Below are 14,340 nucleotides of genomic sequence, written 5' to 3' on the forward strand. Positions count from 1 at the left end.
AGAATGGAAGTGTTCCGAAGCATTTTTAAACGTCAGCGGAATTCCGAGAACAACGGAAGAGTTCCGAAGCAATTTTAAACTTCAGCGGATTTCCGAGAACAATGGAAGAGTTCCGAAGCATTTTTAAACGTCAGCAGAATTCCGAGAAAAATGGAAGAGTACCGAAGCATTTTTAAACTTCAGCGGATTTCCGAGAAAAATGGAAGGGTTCCGAAGCATTTTTAAACTTTCATGGAATTCCGAGAACAATGAAAGAGTTCCGAAGCATTTTTAAATGTCAGCGGAATTCCGAGAATAATGGAACAGTTCTGAAGAATTTCAAAACTTCAGTGGAATTTCGAGAACAATGGAAGAGTTCCAAAGCAATTTTAAACTTCAGCGGAATTCCGAGAACAATGGAAGAGTTCCGAAGCATTTTTAAATGTCAGCAAAATTCCGAGTACAATGGAAGAGGTCCGAAGCATTTTTAAACGTCAGCGGAATTCCGAGAATAATGGAAGAGTTACGAAGCAATTTTAAACTTCAGCGGAATTCCGAGAACAATGGAAGAGTTCCGAAGCATTTTTAAACTTCAAAGGAATTTCGAAAACAATGGAAGAGTTCCAAAGCAATTTTAAACTTCAACGGAATTCCGAGAACAATGGAAGAGTTCCGAAGCATTTTTAAACCTCAGCGGAATTCGGAGAACAATTGAAGTGTTCCGAAGCATCTTTAATCGTCCGCGGAATTCCGAGAACAATGGAAGAGTTCCGAAGCATTTTTAAATGTCAGCAAAATTCCGAGTACAATGGAAGAGGTCCGAAGCATTTTTAAACGTCAGCGGAATTCCGAGAATAATGGAAGAGTTACGAAGCAATTTTAAACTTCAGCGGAATTCCGAGAACAATGGAAGAGTTCCGAAGCATTTTTAAACTTCAAAGGAATTTCGAGAACAATGGAAGAGTTCCGAAGCATTTTTAAACATCAGCAAAATTCCGAGAACAATGGAAGAGGTCCCATGCATTTTTAAACTTCAGCGGAATTCGGAGAACAATGGAAGAGTTCCGAAGCATTTTTACACATCAGCAGAATTCCAAGATCAATGGAAGAGTTCCGATGCATTTTTAAACGTCAGCGAAATTTCGAGAACAATGGAAGAGTTCCGAAGCATTTTTAAACATCAGCAGAATTCCGAGAACAATGGAAGAGTACCGAAGCATTTTTAAACTTCAGCGGATTTCCGAGAAAAATGGAAGTGTTCCGAAGCATTTTTAAACTTCCATGGAATTCCGAGAACAATGAAAGAGTTCCGAAGCATTTTTAAATGTCAGCGGAATTCCGAGAATAATGGAACATTTCTGAAGAATTTTAAAACTTCAGTGGAATTTCGAGAACAATGGAAGGGTTCCGAAACATTTTTAAACTTCAGCGGAATTCCGAGAACAATGGAAGAGTTCCGAAGCATTTTTAAACTTCAAAGGAATTTCGAGAACAATGGAAGAGTTCCGAAGCATTTTTAAACATCAGCAAAATTCCGAGAACAATGGAAGAGGTCCGTTGCATTTTTAAACTTCAGCGGAACACATAGAACAATGGAAGAGTTCCGAAGCATTTTTAAACTTCAGCGGAATTCCGAGAACAATGGAAGAGTTCTGAAGCATTTTTACACATCAGCGGAATTCGAGAACAATGGTAGTGTTCCGAAGCATTTTTACACGTCAGCGGAATTCCGACAACAATGGAAGAGTTCCGAAGCATTTTTACACATCAGCAGAATTCCGAGAACAATGGAAGAGTTCAGAAGCATTTTTAAACGTCTGCAGAATTCCGAGAAAAATGGAAGAGTACCGAAGCAATTTTAAACTTCAGCGGATTTCCGAGAAAAATGGAAGTGTTCAGAAGCATTTTTAAACTTCCATGGAATTCCGAGAACAATGAAAGAGTTCCAAAGCATTTTTAAATGTCAGCGGAATTCCGAGAATAATGGAACAGTTCTGAAGAATTTTAAAACTTTAGTGGAGTTTCGAGAACAATGGAAGCGTTCCGAAGTATTTTTAAACTTCAGCAGAATTCCGAGAACAATGAAAGCGTTCCGAAGCATTTTTAAACGTCAGCAGAATTCCGAGAACAATGGAAGAGTTCCAAAGCATTTTTAAATGTCAGCGGAATTCCGAGAATAATGGAACAGTTCTGAAGAATTTCAAAACTTCAGTGGAATTTCGAGAACAATGGAAGAGTTCCAAAGCAATTTTAAACTTCAACGGAATTCCGAGAACAATGGAAGAGTTCCAAAGCAATTTTAAACTTCAACGGAATTCCGAGAACAATGGAAGAGTTCCGAAGCATTTTTAAACCTCAGTGGAATTCGGAGAACAATTGAAGTGTTCCGAAGCATTTTTAAACGTCAGTGGAATTCCGAGAACAACGGAAGAGTTCCGAAGCAATTTTAAACTTCAGCGGAATTCCGAGAACAATGGAAGAGTTCCGAAGCATTTTTAAACTTCAAAGGAATTTCGAGAACAATGGAAGAGTTCAGAAGCATTTTTAAACGTCAGCAGAATTCCGAGAAAAATGGAAGAGTACCGAAGCATTTTTAAACTTCAGCGGATTTCCGAGAAAAATGGAAGGGTTCCGAAGCATTTTTAAAATTTTATGGAATTCCGAGAACAATGAAAGAGTTCCGAAGCATTTTTAAATGTCAGCGGAATTCCGAGAATAATGGAACAGTTCTGAAGAATTTCAAAACTTCAGTGGAATTTCGAGAACAATGGAAGAGTTCCGAAGCAATTTTAAACTTCAGCGGAATTCCGAGAACAATGGAAGAGTTCCGAAGCATTTTTAAATGTCAGCAAAATTCCGAGTACAATGGAAGAGGTCCGAAGCATTTTTAAACATCAGCGGAATTCTGAGAATAATGGAAGAGTTCTGAAGCATTTTTAAACTTCAGCGGAATTCCAAGAACAATGGAAGAGTTCCGAAGCATTCTTAAAAGTCAAAGGAATTCCAAGAACAATGGAAGAGTTCCGAAGCATTTCTGAATGTCAGCGGAATTCAAAAACAATGGTAGTGTTCCGAAGCATTTTTACACGTCAGCGGAATTCCGAGAAAAATGGAAGTGTTCCGAAACATTTTTAAACTTCAGCGGAATTCCGAAAACAATGGAAGAGTTCCGAAGCATTTTTAAACCTCAGCGGAAATCCGAGAACAATTGAAGTGTTCCGAAGCATTTTTAAACGTCAGCGGAATTCCGAGAACAACGGAAGAGTTCCGAAGCAATTTTAAACTTCAGCGGATTTCTGAGAAAAATGGAAGGGTTCAGAAGCATTTTTAAACTTCCATGGAATTCCAAGAACAATGAAAGAGTTTCGAAGCATTTTTAAATGTCAGCGGAATTCCGAGAATAATGGAACAGTTCTGAAGAATTTCAAAACTTCAGTGGAATTTCGAGAACAATGGAAGAGTTCCAAAGCAATTTTAAACTTCAACGGAATTCCGAGAACAATGGAAGAGTTCCGAAGCATTTTTAAACCTCAGCGGAATTCGGAGAACAATTGAAGAGTTCCGAAGCATCTTTAAACGTCAGTGGAATTTCGAGAACAATGGAAGAGTTCAGAAGCATTTTTAAACGTCAGCAGAATTCCGAGAAAAATGGAAGAGTACCGAAGCATTTTTAAACTTCAGCGGATTTCTGAGAAAAATGGAAGGGTTCCAAAGCATTTCTGAATGTCAGCGGAATTCCGAGAATAATGGAACATTTCTGAAAAATTTTAAAACTTCAGTGGAATTTCGAGAACAATGGAAGGGATCCGAAGCATTTTTAAACTTCAGCGGAATTCCGAGAACAATGGAAGCGTTCCGAAGCATTTTTAAACGTCAGCGGAATTCTGAGAACAATGGAAGAGTTCCGAAGCATTTTTAAATGTCAGCAAAATTCCGAGTACAATGGAAGAGGTCCGAAGCATTTTTAAACGTCAGCGGAATTCCGAGAATAATGGAAGAGTTCTGAAGGATTTTAAAACTTCAGCGGAATTCCGAGAACAATGGAAGAGTTACGAAGCAATTTTAAACTTCAGCGGAATTCCGAGAACAATGGAAGAGTTCCGAAGCATTTTTAAACTTCAAAGGAATTTCGAGAACAATGGAATAGTTCCGAAGCATTTTTAAACATCAGCAAAATTCCGAGAACAATGGAAGAGGTCCCATGCATTTTTAAACTTCAGCGGAATTCGGAGAACAATGGAAGAGTTCCGAAGCATTTTTACACATCAGCAGAATTCCGAGAACAATGGAAGAGTTCAGAAGCATTTTTAAACGTCTGCAGAATTCCGAGAAAAATGGAAGAGTACCGAAGCAATTTTAAACTTCAGCGGATTTCCGAGAAAAATGGAAGTGTTCAGAAGCATTTTTAAACTTCCATGGAATTCCGAGAACAATGAAAGAGTTCCAAAGCATTTTTAAATGTCAGCGGAATTCCGAGAATAATGGAACAGTTCTGAAGAATTTTAAAACTTCAGTGGAGTTTCGAGAACAATGGAAGCGTTCCGAAGTATTTTTAAACTTCAGCGGAATTCCGAGAACAATGAAAGCGTTCCGAAGCATTTTTAAACGTCAGCAGAATTCCGAGAACAATGGAAGAGTTCCGAAGCATTTTTAAACCTCAGCGGAATTCCGAGAACAATTGAAGTGTTCCGAAGCATTTTTAAACGTCAGCGGAATTCCGAGAACAATGGAAGAGTACCAAAGCATTTTTAAACTTCAGCGGATTTCCGAGAAAAATGGAAGGGTTCCGAAGCATTTTTAAACTTCCATGGAATTTCGAGAACAATGGAAGAGTTCCGAAGCATTTTTAAATGTCAGCGAAATTCCGAGAATAATGGAACAGTTCTGAAGAATTTCAAAACTTCAGTGGAATTTCGAGAACAATGGAAGAGTTCCGAAGCAATTTTAAACTTCAGCGGAATTCCGAGAACAATGGAAGAGTTCCGAAGCATTTTTAAATGTCAGCAAAATTCCGAGTACAATGGAAGAGGTCCGAAGCATTTTTAAACATCAGCGGAATTCTGAGAATAATGGAACAGTTCTGAAGCATTTTTAAACTTCAGCGGAATTCCAAGAACAATGGAAGAGTTCCGAAGCATTCTTAAAAGTCAAAGGAATTCCGAGAACAATGGAAGAGTTCCGAAGCATTTCTGAATGTCAGCGGAATTCAAAAACAATGGTAGTGTTCCGAAGCATTTTTACACGTCAGCGGAATTCCGAGAAAAATGGAAGAGTTCCGAAGCATTTTTAAACTTCAGCGGAATTCCAAGATCAATGGAAGAGTTCCGATGCATTTTTAAACGTCAGCGAAATTTCGAGAACAATGGAAGAGTTCCGAAGCATTTTTAAACATCAGCAGAATTCCGAGAACAATGGAAGAGTACCGAAGCATTTTTAAACTTCAGCGGATTTCCGAGAAAAATGGAAGTGTTCCGAAGCATTTTTAAACTTCCATGGAATTCCGAGAACAATGGAAGAGGTCCGTTGCATTTTTAAACTTCAGCGGAACACATAGAACAATGGAAGAGTTCCGAAGCATTTTTAAACTTCAGCGGAATTCCGAGAACAATGGAAGAGTTCTGAAGCATTTTTACACATCAGCGGAATTCGAGAACAATGGTAGTGTTCCGAAGCATTTTTACACGTCAGCGGAATTCCGACAACAATGGAAGAGTTCCGAAGCATTTTTAAACTTCAGCGGAATTCCGAGAACAATGGAAGCGTTCCGAAGCATTTTTAAATGTCAGCAGAATTCCGAGAACAATGGAAGAGTTCCGAAGCATTTTTAAACCACAGTGGAATTCCGAGAACAATTGAAGTCTTCCGAAGCATTTTTAAATGTCAGCGGAATTCCGAGAACAACAGAAGAGTTCCAAAGCAATTTTAAACTTCAACGGATTTCCGAGAAAAATGGAAGGGTTCCGAAGCATTTTTAAACTTCCATGGAATTCCGAGAACAATGAAAGAGTTCCAAAGCATTTTTAAATGTCAGCGAAATTCCGAGAATAATGGAACAGTTCTGAAGAATTTTAAAACTTCAGTGGAGTTTCGAGAACAATGGAAGCGTTCCGAAGTATTTTTAAACTTCAGCGGAATTCCGAGAACAATGAAAGCGTTCCGAAGCATTTTTAAACGTCAGCAGAATTCCGAGAACAATGGAAGAGTTCCGAAGCATTTTTAAACGTCAGCGGAATTCCGAGAACAACGGAAGAGTTCCGAAGCAATTTTAAACTTCAGCGGAATTCCGAGAACAATGGAAGAGTTCCGAAGCATTTTTAAACATCAGCAGAATTCCGAGAACAATGGAAGAGTACCAAAGAATTTTTAAACTTCAGCGGATTTCCGAGAAAAATGGAAGGGTTCCGAAGCATTTTTAAACTTCCATGGAATTCCAAGAACAATGAAAGAGTTCCGAAGCATTTTTAAATGTCTGCGGAATTCCGAGAATAATGGAACAGTTCTGAAGAATTTCAAAACTTCAGTGGAATTTCGAGAACAATGGAAGAGTTCCAAAGCAATTTTAAACTTCAACGGAATTCCGAGAACAATGGAAGAGTTCCAAAGCAATTTTAAACTTCAACGGAATTCCGAGAACAATGGAAGAGTTCCGAAGCATTTTTAAACCTCAGTGGAATTCGGAGAACAATTGAAGTGTTCCGAAGCATTTTTAAACTTCAGTGGAATTCCGAGAACAACGGAAGAGTTCCGAAGCAATTTTAAACTTCAGCGGAATTCCGAGAAAAATGGAAGAGTTCCGAAGCATTTTTAAACTTCAAAGGAATTTCGAGAACAATGGAAGAGTTCCGAAGCATTTCTGAATGTCAGCGGAATTCAAGAACAATGGTAGTGTTCCGAAGCATTTTTACACGTCAGCGGAATTCCGAGAAAAATGGAAGTGTTCCGAAGCATTTTTAAACTTTAGCGGAATTCCGAAAACAATGGAAGAGTTCCGAAGCATTTTTAAACTTCAGCGGAATTCCAAGATCAATGGAAGAGTTCCGATGCATTTTTAAACGTCAGCGAAATTTCGAGAACAATGGAAGAGTTCCGAAGCATTTTTAAACATCAGCAGAATTCCGAGAACAATGGAAGAGTACCGAAGCATTTTTAAACTTCAGCGGATTTCCGAGAAAAATGGAAGTGTTCGGAAGCATTTTTAATCTTCCATGGAATTCCGAGAACAATGAAAGAGTTCCGAAGCATTTTTAAATGTCAGCGGAATTCCGAGAATAATGGAACATTTCTGAAGAATTTCAAAACTTCAGTGGAATTTCGAGAACAATGGAAGGGTTCCGAAGCATTTTTAAACTTCAGCGGAATTCCGAGAACAATGGAAGAGTTCCGAAGCATTTTTAAACTTCAAAGGAATTTCGAGAACAATGGAAGAGTTCCGAAGCATTTTTAAACATCAGCAAAATTCCGAGAACAATGGAAGAGGTCCGTTGCATTTTTAAACTTCAGCGGAACACATAGAACAATGGAAGAGTTCCGAAGCATTTTTAAACTTCAGCGGAATTCCGAGAACAATGGTAGAGTTCTGAAGCATTTTTACACATCAGCGGAATTCGAGAACAATGGTAGTGTTCCGAAGCATTTTTACACGTCAGCGGAATTCCGACAACAATGGAAGAGTTCCGAAGCATTTTTAAACTTCATCGAAATTCCGAGAACAATGGAAGCGTTCCGAAGCATTTTTAAATGTCAGCAGAATTCCGAGAACAATGGAAGAGTTCCGAAGCGTTTTTAAACCACAGTGGAATTCCGAGAACAATTGAAGTCTTACGAAGCATTTTTAAACGTCAGCTGAATTCCGAGAACAACCGAAGAGTTCCAAAGCAATTTTTAACTTCAGCGGATTTCCGAGAAAAATGGAAGGGTTCCGAAGCATTTTTAAACTTCCATGGAATTCCGAGAACAACGGAAGAGTTCCGAAGCTATTTTAAACTTCAGCGGAATTCCGAGAACAATGGAAGAGTTCCGAAGCATTTTTAAACTTCAAAGGAATTTCGAGAACAATGGAAGAGTTCAGAAGCATTTTTAAACGTCAGCGGAATTCCGAGAACAATGGAAGAGTTCTGAAGCATTTTTAAACGTCAGCGGAATTCCGAGAACAACGGAAGAGTTCCGAAGCAATTTTAAATGTCAGCGGAATTCCGAGAATAATGGAACAGTTCTGAAGAATTTTAAAACTTCAGTGGAGTTTCGAGAACAATGGAAGAGTTCCGAAGCATTTTTAAACTTCAAAGGAATTTCGAGAACAATGGAAGAGTTCCGAAGCATTTTTAAACATCAGCAAAATTCCGAGAACAATGGAAGAGGTCCGTTGCATTTTTAAACTTCAGCGGAACACATAGAACAATGGAAGAGTTCCGAAGCATTTTTAAACTTCAGCGGAATTCCGAGAACAATGGAAGAGTTCTGAAGCATTTTTACACATCAGCGGAATTCGAGAACAATTGTAGTGTTCCGAAGCATTTTTACACGTCAGCGGAATTCCGACAACAATGGAAGAGTTCCGAAGCATTTTTAAACTTCAGGGGAATTCCGAGAACAATGGAAGCGTTCCGAAGCATTTTTAATTGTCAGCAGAATTCCGAGAACAATGGAAGAGTTCCGAAGCATTTTTAAACCACAGTGGAATTCCGAGAACAATTGAAGTCTTCCGAAGCATTTTTACACGTCAGCGGAATTCCGAGAACAACGGAAGAGTTCCGAAGCATTTTTAAACGTCAGCAGAATTCCGAGAACAATGGAAGAGTTCCGAAGCATTTTTAAACGTCAGCAGAATTCCGAGAACCATGGAAGAGTTCCGAAGCATTTTTAAACCTCAGCGGAATTCCGAGAGCAATTGAAGTGTTCCGAAGCATTTTTAAACGTCAGTGGAATTCCGAGAACAACGGAAGAGTTCCGAAGCAATTTTAAACTTCAGCGGAATTCCGAGAACAATGGAAGAGTTCCGAAGCATTTTTAAACTTCAAAGGAATTTCGAGAACAATGGAAGAGTTCAGAAGCATTTTTAAACGTCAGCGGAATTCCGAGAACAATTGAAGTGTTCCAAAGCATTTTTAAACGTCAGCGGAACTCTGAGAACAATTGAAGTGTTCCGAAGCATTTTTAAACGTCAGCGGAATTCCGAGAACAACGGAAGAGTTCCGAAGCAATTTTAAACTTCAGCGGAATTCCGAGAACAATGGAAGAGTTCCGAAGCATTTTTAAACATCAGCAGAATTCCGAGAACAATGGAAGAGTACCAAAGCATTTTTAAACTTCAGCGGATTTCCGAGAAAAATGGAAGGGTTCCGAAGCATTTTTAAACTTCAGCGGATTTCCGAGAAAAATGGAAGGGTTCCGAAGCATTTTTAAACTTTCATGGAATTCGAAGAACAATGGAAGACTTCCGAAGCAATTTTAAATGTCATCAAAATTCCGAGTACAATGGAAGAGGTCCGAAGCATTTTTAAACGTCAGCAGAATTCCGCGAACAATGGAAGAGTTCAGAAGCATTTTTAAACGTCTGCAGAATTCCGAGAACAATTAAAGAGTTCCGAAGCATTTTTAAATGTCAGTGGAATTCCGAGAATAATGGAACAGTTCTGAAGAATTTTAAAACTTCAGTGGAGTTCCGAGAACAATGGAAGAGTACCGAAGCATTTTTAAACTTCAGCGGATTTCCGAGAAAAATGGAAGGGTTCCGAAGCATTTTTAAACTTTCATGGAATTCGAAGAACAATGGAAGACTTCCGAAGCATTTTTAAATGTCATCAAAATTCCGAGTACAATGGAAGAGGTCCGAAGCAATTTTAAACTTCAGCGGATTTCCGAGAAAAATGGAAGGGTTCCGAAGCATTTTTAAACTTCCATGGAATTCCGAGAACAATGAAAGAGTTCCAAAGCATTTTTAAATGTCAGCGGAATTCCGAGAATAATGGAACAGTTCTGAAGAATTTTAAAACTTCAGTGGAGTTCCGAGAACAATGGAAGAGTTCCGAAGCATTTTTAAACGTCAGCAGAATTCCGAGAACAATGGAAGAGTTCCGAAGCATTTTTAAATGTCAGCAGAATTCCGAGAACAATGGAAGAGTTCCGAAGCATTTTTAAACCTCAGCGGAATTCCGAGAGCAATTGAAGTGTTCCGAAGCATTTTTAAACGTCAGTTTAATTCCGAGAACAACGGAAGAGTTCCGAAGCAATTTTAAACCTCAGCGGAATTCCGAGAACAATGGAAGAGTTCCGAAGCGTTTTTAAACTTCAAAAGAATTTCGAGAACAATGGAAGAGTTCAGAAGCATTTTTAAACGTCAGCGGAATTCCGAGAACAATTGAAGTGTTCCAAAGCATTTTTAAACGTCAGCGGAATTCTGAGAACAATTGACGTGTTCCGAAGCATTTTTAAACGTCAGCGGAATTCCGAGAACAACGGAAGAGTTCCGAAGCAATTTTAAACTTCAGCGGAATTCCGAGAACAATGGAAGAGTTCCGAAGCATTTTTAAACATCAGCAGAATTCCGAGAACAATGGAAGAGTACCAAAGCATTTTTAAACTTCAGCGGATTTCCGAGAAAAATGGAAGGGTTCCGAAGCATTTTTAAACTTCAATGGAATTCCGAGAACAATGAAACAGTTCCGAAGCATTTTTAAATGTCAGCGGAATTCCGAGAATAATGGAACAGTTCTGAAGAATTTTTAAACTTCAGTGGAATTTCGAGAACAATGGAAGGGTTCCGAAGCATTTTTAAACTTCAGCGGAATTCCGAGAACAATGGAAGAGTTCCGAAGCATTTTTAAACTTCAAAGGAATTTCGAGAACAATGGAAGAGTTCTGAAGCATTTTTACACATCAGCGGAATTCGAGAACAATGGAAGAGGTCCGTTGCATTTTTAAACTTCAGCGGAACACATAGAACAATGGAAGAGTTCCGAAGCATTTTTAAACTTCAGCGGAATTCCGAGAACAATGGAAGAGTTCTGAAGCATTTTTACACATCAGCGGAATTCGAGAACAATGGTAGTGTTCCGAAGCATTTTTACACGTCAGCGGAATTCCGACAACAATGGAAGAGTTCCGAAGCATTTTTAAACTTCAGCGGAATTCCGAGAACAATGGAAGCGTTCCGAAGCATTTTTAAATGTCAGCAGAATTCCGAGAACAATGGAAGAGTTCCGAAGCATTTTTAAACCACAGCGGAATTCCGAGAACAACGGAAGAGTTCCAAAGCAATTTTAAACTTCAGCGGATTTCCGAGAAAAATGGAAGGGTTCCGAAGCATTTTTAAACTTCCATGGAATTCCGAGAACAATGAAAGAGTTCCGAAGCATTTTTAAATGTCAGCGGAATTCCGAAAATAATGGAACAGTTCTGAAGAATTTCAAAACTTCAGTGGAATTTCGAGAACAATGGAAGAGTTCCGAAGCAATTTTAAACTTCAGCGGAATTCGAAGAACAATGGAAGACTTCCGAAGCATTTTTAAATGTCATCAAAATTCCGAGTACAATGGAAGAGGTCCGAAGCATTTTTAAACGTCAGCAGAATTCCGCGAACAATGGAAGAGTTCAGAAGCATTTTTAAACGTCTGCAGAATTCCGAGAAAAATGGAAGAGTACCGAAGCAATTTTAAACTTCAGCGGATTTCCGAGAAAAATGGAAGTGTTCCGAAGCATTTTTAAACTTCCATGGAATTCCGAGAACAATGAAAGAGTTCCGAAGCATTTTTAAATGTCAGAGGAATTCCGAGAATAATGGAACAGTTCTGAAGAATTTTAAAACTTCAGTGGAGTTTCGAGAACAATGGAAGAGTTCCGAAGCATTTTTAAACATCAGCAGAATTCCGAGAACAATGGACGAGTTCCGAAGCATTTTTAAACCTCAGCGGAATTCCGAGAACAATTGAAGTGTTCCAAAGCATTTTTAAACGTCAGCGGAATTCTGAGAACAATTGAAGTGTTCCGAAGCATTTTTAAACGTCAGCGGAATTCCGAGAACAACGGAAGAGTTCCGAAGCAATTTTAAACTTCAGCGGAATTCCGAGAACAATGGAAGAGTTCCGAAGCATTTTTAAACTTCAAAGGAATTTCGAGAACAATGGAAGAGTTCAGAAGCATTTTTAAACGTCAGCGGAATTCCGAGAACAATTGAAGTGTTCCAAAGCATTTTTAAACGTCAGCGGAACTCTGAGAACAATTGAAGTGTTCCGAAGCATTTTTAAACGTCAGCGGAATTCCGAGAACAACGGAAGAGTTCCGAAGCAATTTTAAACTTCAGCGGAATTCCGAGAACAATGGAAGAGTTCCGAAGCATTTTTAAACATCAGCAGAATTCCGAGAACAATGGAAGAGTAACAAAGCATTTTTAAACTTCAGCGGATTTCCGAGAAAAATGGAAGGGTTCCGAAGCATTTTTAAACTTCAGCGGATTTCCGAGAAAAATGGAAGGGTTCCGAAGCATTTTTAAACTTTCATGGAATTCGAAGAACAATGGAAGACTTCCGAAGCAATTTTAAATGTCATCAAAATTCCGAGTACAATGGAAGAGGTCCGAAGCATTTTTAAACGTCAGCAGAATTCCGCGAACAATGGAAGAGTTCAGAAGCATTTTTAAACGTCTGCAGAATTCCGAGAACAATTAAAGAGTTCCGAAGCATTTTTAAATGTCAGTGGAATTCCGAGAATAATGGAACAGTTCTGAAGAATTTTAAAACTTCAGTGGAGTTCCGAGAACAATGGAAGAGTACCGAAGCATTTTTAAACTTCAGCGGATTTCCGAGAAAAATTGAAGGGTTCCGAAGCATTTTTAAACTTTCATTGAATTCGAAGAACAATGGAAGACTTCCGAAGCATTTTTAAATGTCATCAAAATTCCGAGTACAATGGAAGAGGTCCGAAGCAATTTTAAACTTCAGCGGATTTCCGAGAAAAATGGAAGGGTTCCGAAGCATTTTTAAACTTCCATGGAATTCCGAGAACAATGAAAGAGTTCCGAAGCATTTTTAAATGTCAGCGGAATTCCAAGAATAATGGAACAGTTCTGAAGAATTTTAAAACTTCAGTGGAGTTCCGAGAACAATGGAAGAGTTCCGAAGCATTTTTAAACGTCAGCAGAATTCCGAGAACAATGGAAGAGTTCCGAAGCATTTTTAAATGTCAGCAGAATTCCGAGAACAATGGAAGAGTTCCGAAGCATTTTTAAACCTCAGCGGAATTCCGAGAGCAATTGAAGTGTTCCGAAGCATTTTTAAACGTCAGTTTAATTCCGAGAACAACGGAAGAGTTCCGAAGCAATTTTAAACTTCAGCGGAATTCCGAGAACAATGGAAGAGTTCCGAAGCGTTTTTAAACTTCAAAGGAATTTCGAGAACAATGGAAGAGTTCAGAAGCATTTTTAAACGTCAGCGGAATTCCGAGAACAATTGAAGTGTTCCAAAGCATTTTTAAACGTCAGCGGAATTCTGAGAACAATTGACGTGTTCCGAAGCATTTTTAAACGTCAGCGGAATTCCGAGAACAACGGAAGAGTTCCGAAGCAATTTTAAACTTCAGCGGAATTCCGAGAACAATGGAAGAGTTCCGAAGCATTTTTAAACATCAGCAGAATTCCGAGAACAATGGAAGAGTACCAAAGCATTTTTAAACTTCAGCGGATTTCCGAGAAAAATGGAAGGGTTCCGAAGCATTTTTAAACTTCAATGGAATTCCGAGAACAATGAAACAGTTCCGAAGCATTTTTAAATGTCAGCGGAATTCCGAGAATAATGGAACAGTTCTGAAGAATTTTTAAACTTCAGTGGAATTTCGAGAACAATGGAAGGGTTCCGAAGCATTTTTAAACTTCAGCGGAATTCCGAGAACAATGGAAGAGTTCCGAAGCATTTTTAAACTTCAAAGGAATTTCGAGAACAATGGAAGAGTTCTGAAGCATTTTTACACATCAGCGGAATTCGAGAACAATGGAAGAGGTCCGTTGCATTTTTAAACTTCAGCGGAACACATAGAACAATGGAAGAGTTCCGAAGCATTTTTAAACTTCAGCGGAATTCCGAGAACAATGGAAGAGTTCTGAAGCATTTTTACACATCAGCGGAATTCGAGAACAATGGTAGTGTTCCGAAGCATTTTTACACGTCAGCGGAATTCCGACAACAATGGAAGAGTTCCGAAGCATTTTTAAACTTCAGCGGAATTCCGAGAACAATGGAAGCGTTCCGAAGCATTTTTAAATGTCAGCAGAATTCCGAGAACAATGGAAGAGTTCCGAAGCATTTTTAAACCACAGTGGAATTCCGAGAACAATTGAAGTCTTCCGAAGCATTTTTAAACGTCAGCGGAATT

The sequence above is a fragment of the Phyllobates terribilis genome, unplaced genomic scaffold (assembly GCF_046119375.1).
Source record: "Phyllobates terribilis strain yellow unplaced genomic scaffold, ASM4611937v1 Scaffold_5__5_contigs__length_657084704, whole genome shotgun sequence".
Classification (NCBI taxonomy): Eukaryota; Metazoa; Chordata; class Amphibia; order Anura; family Dendrobatidae; genus Phyllobates; species Phyllobates terribilis.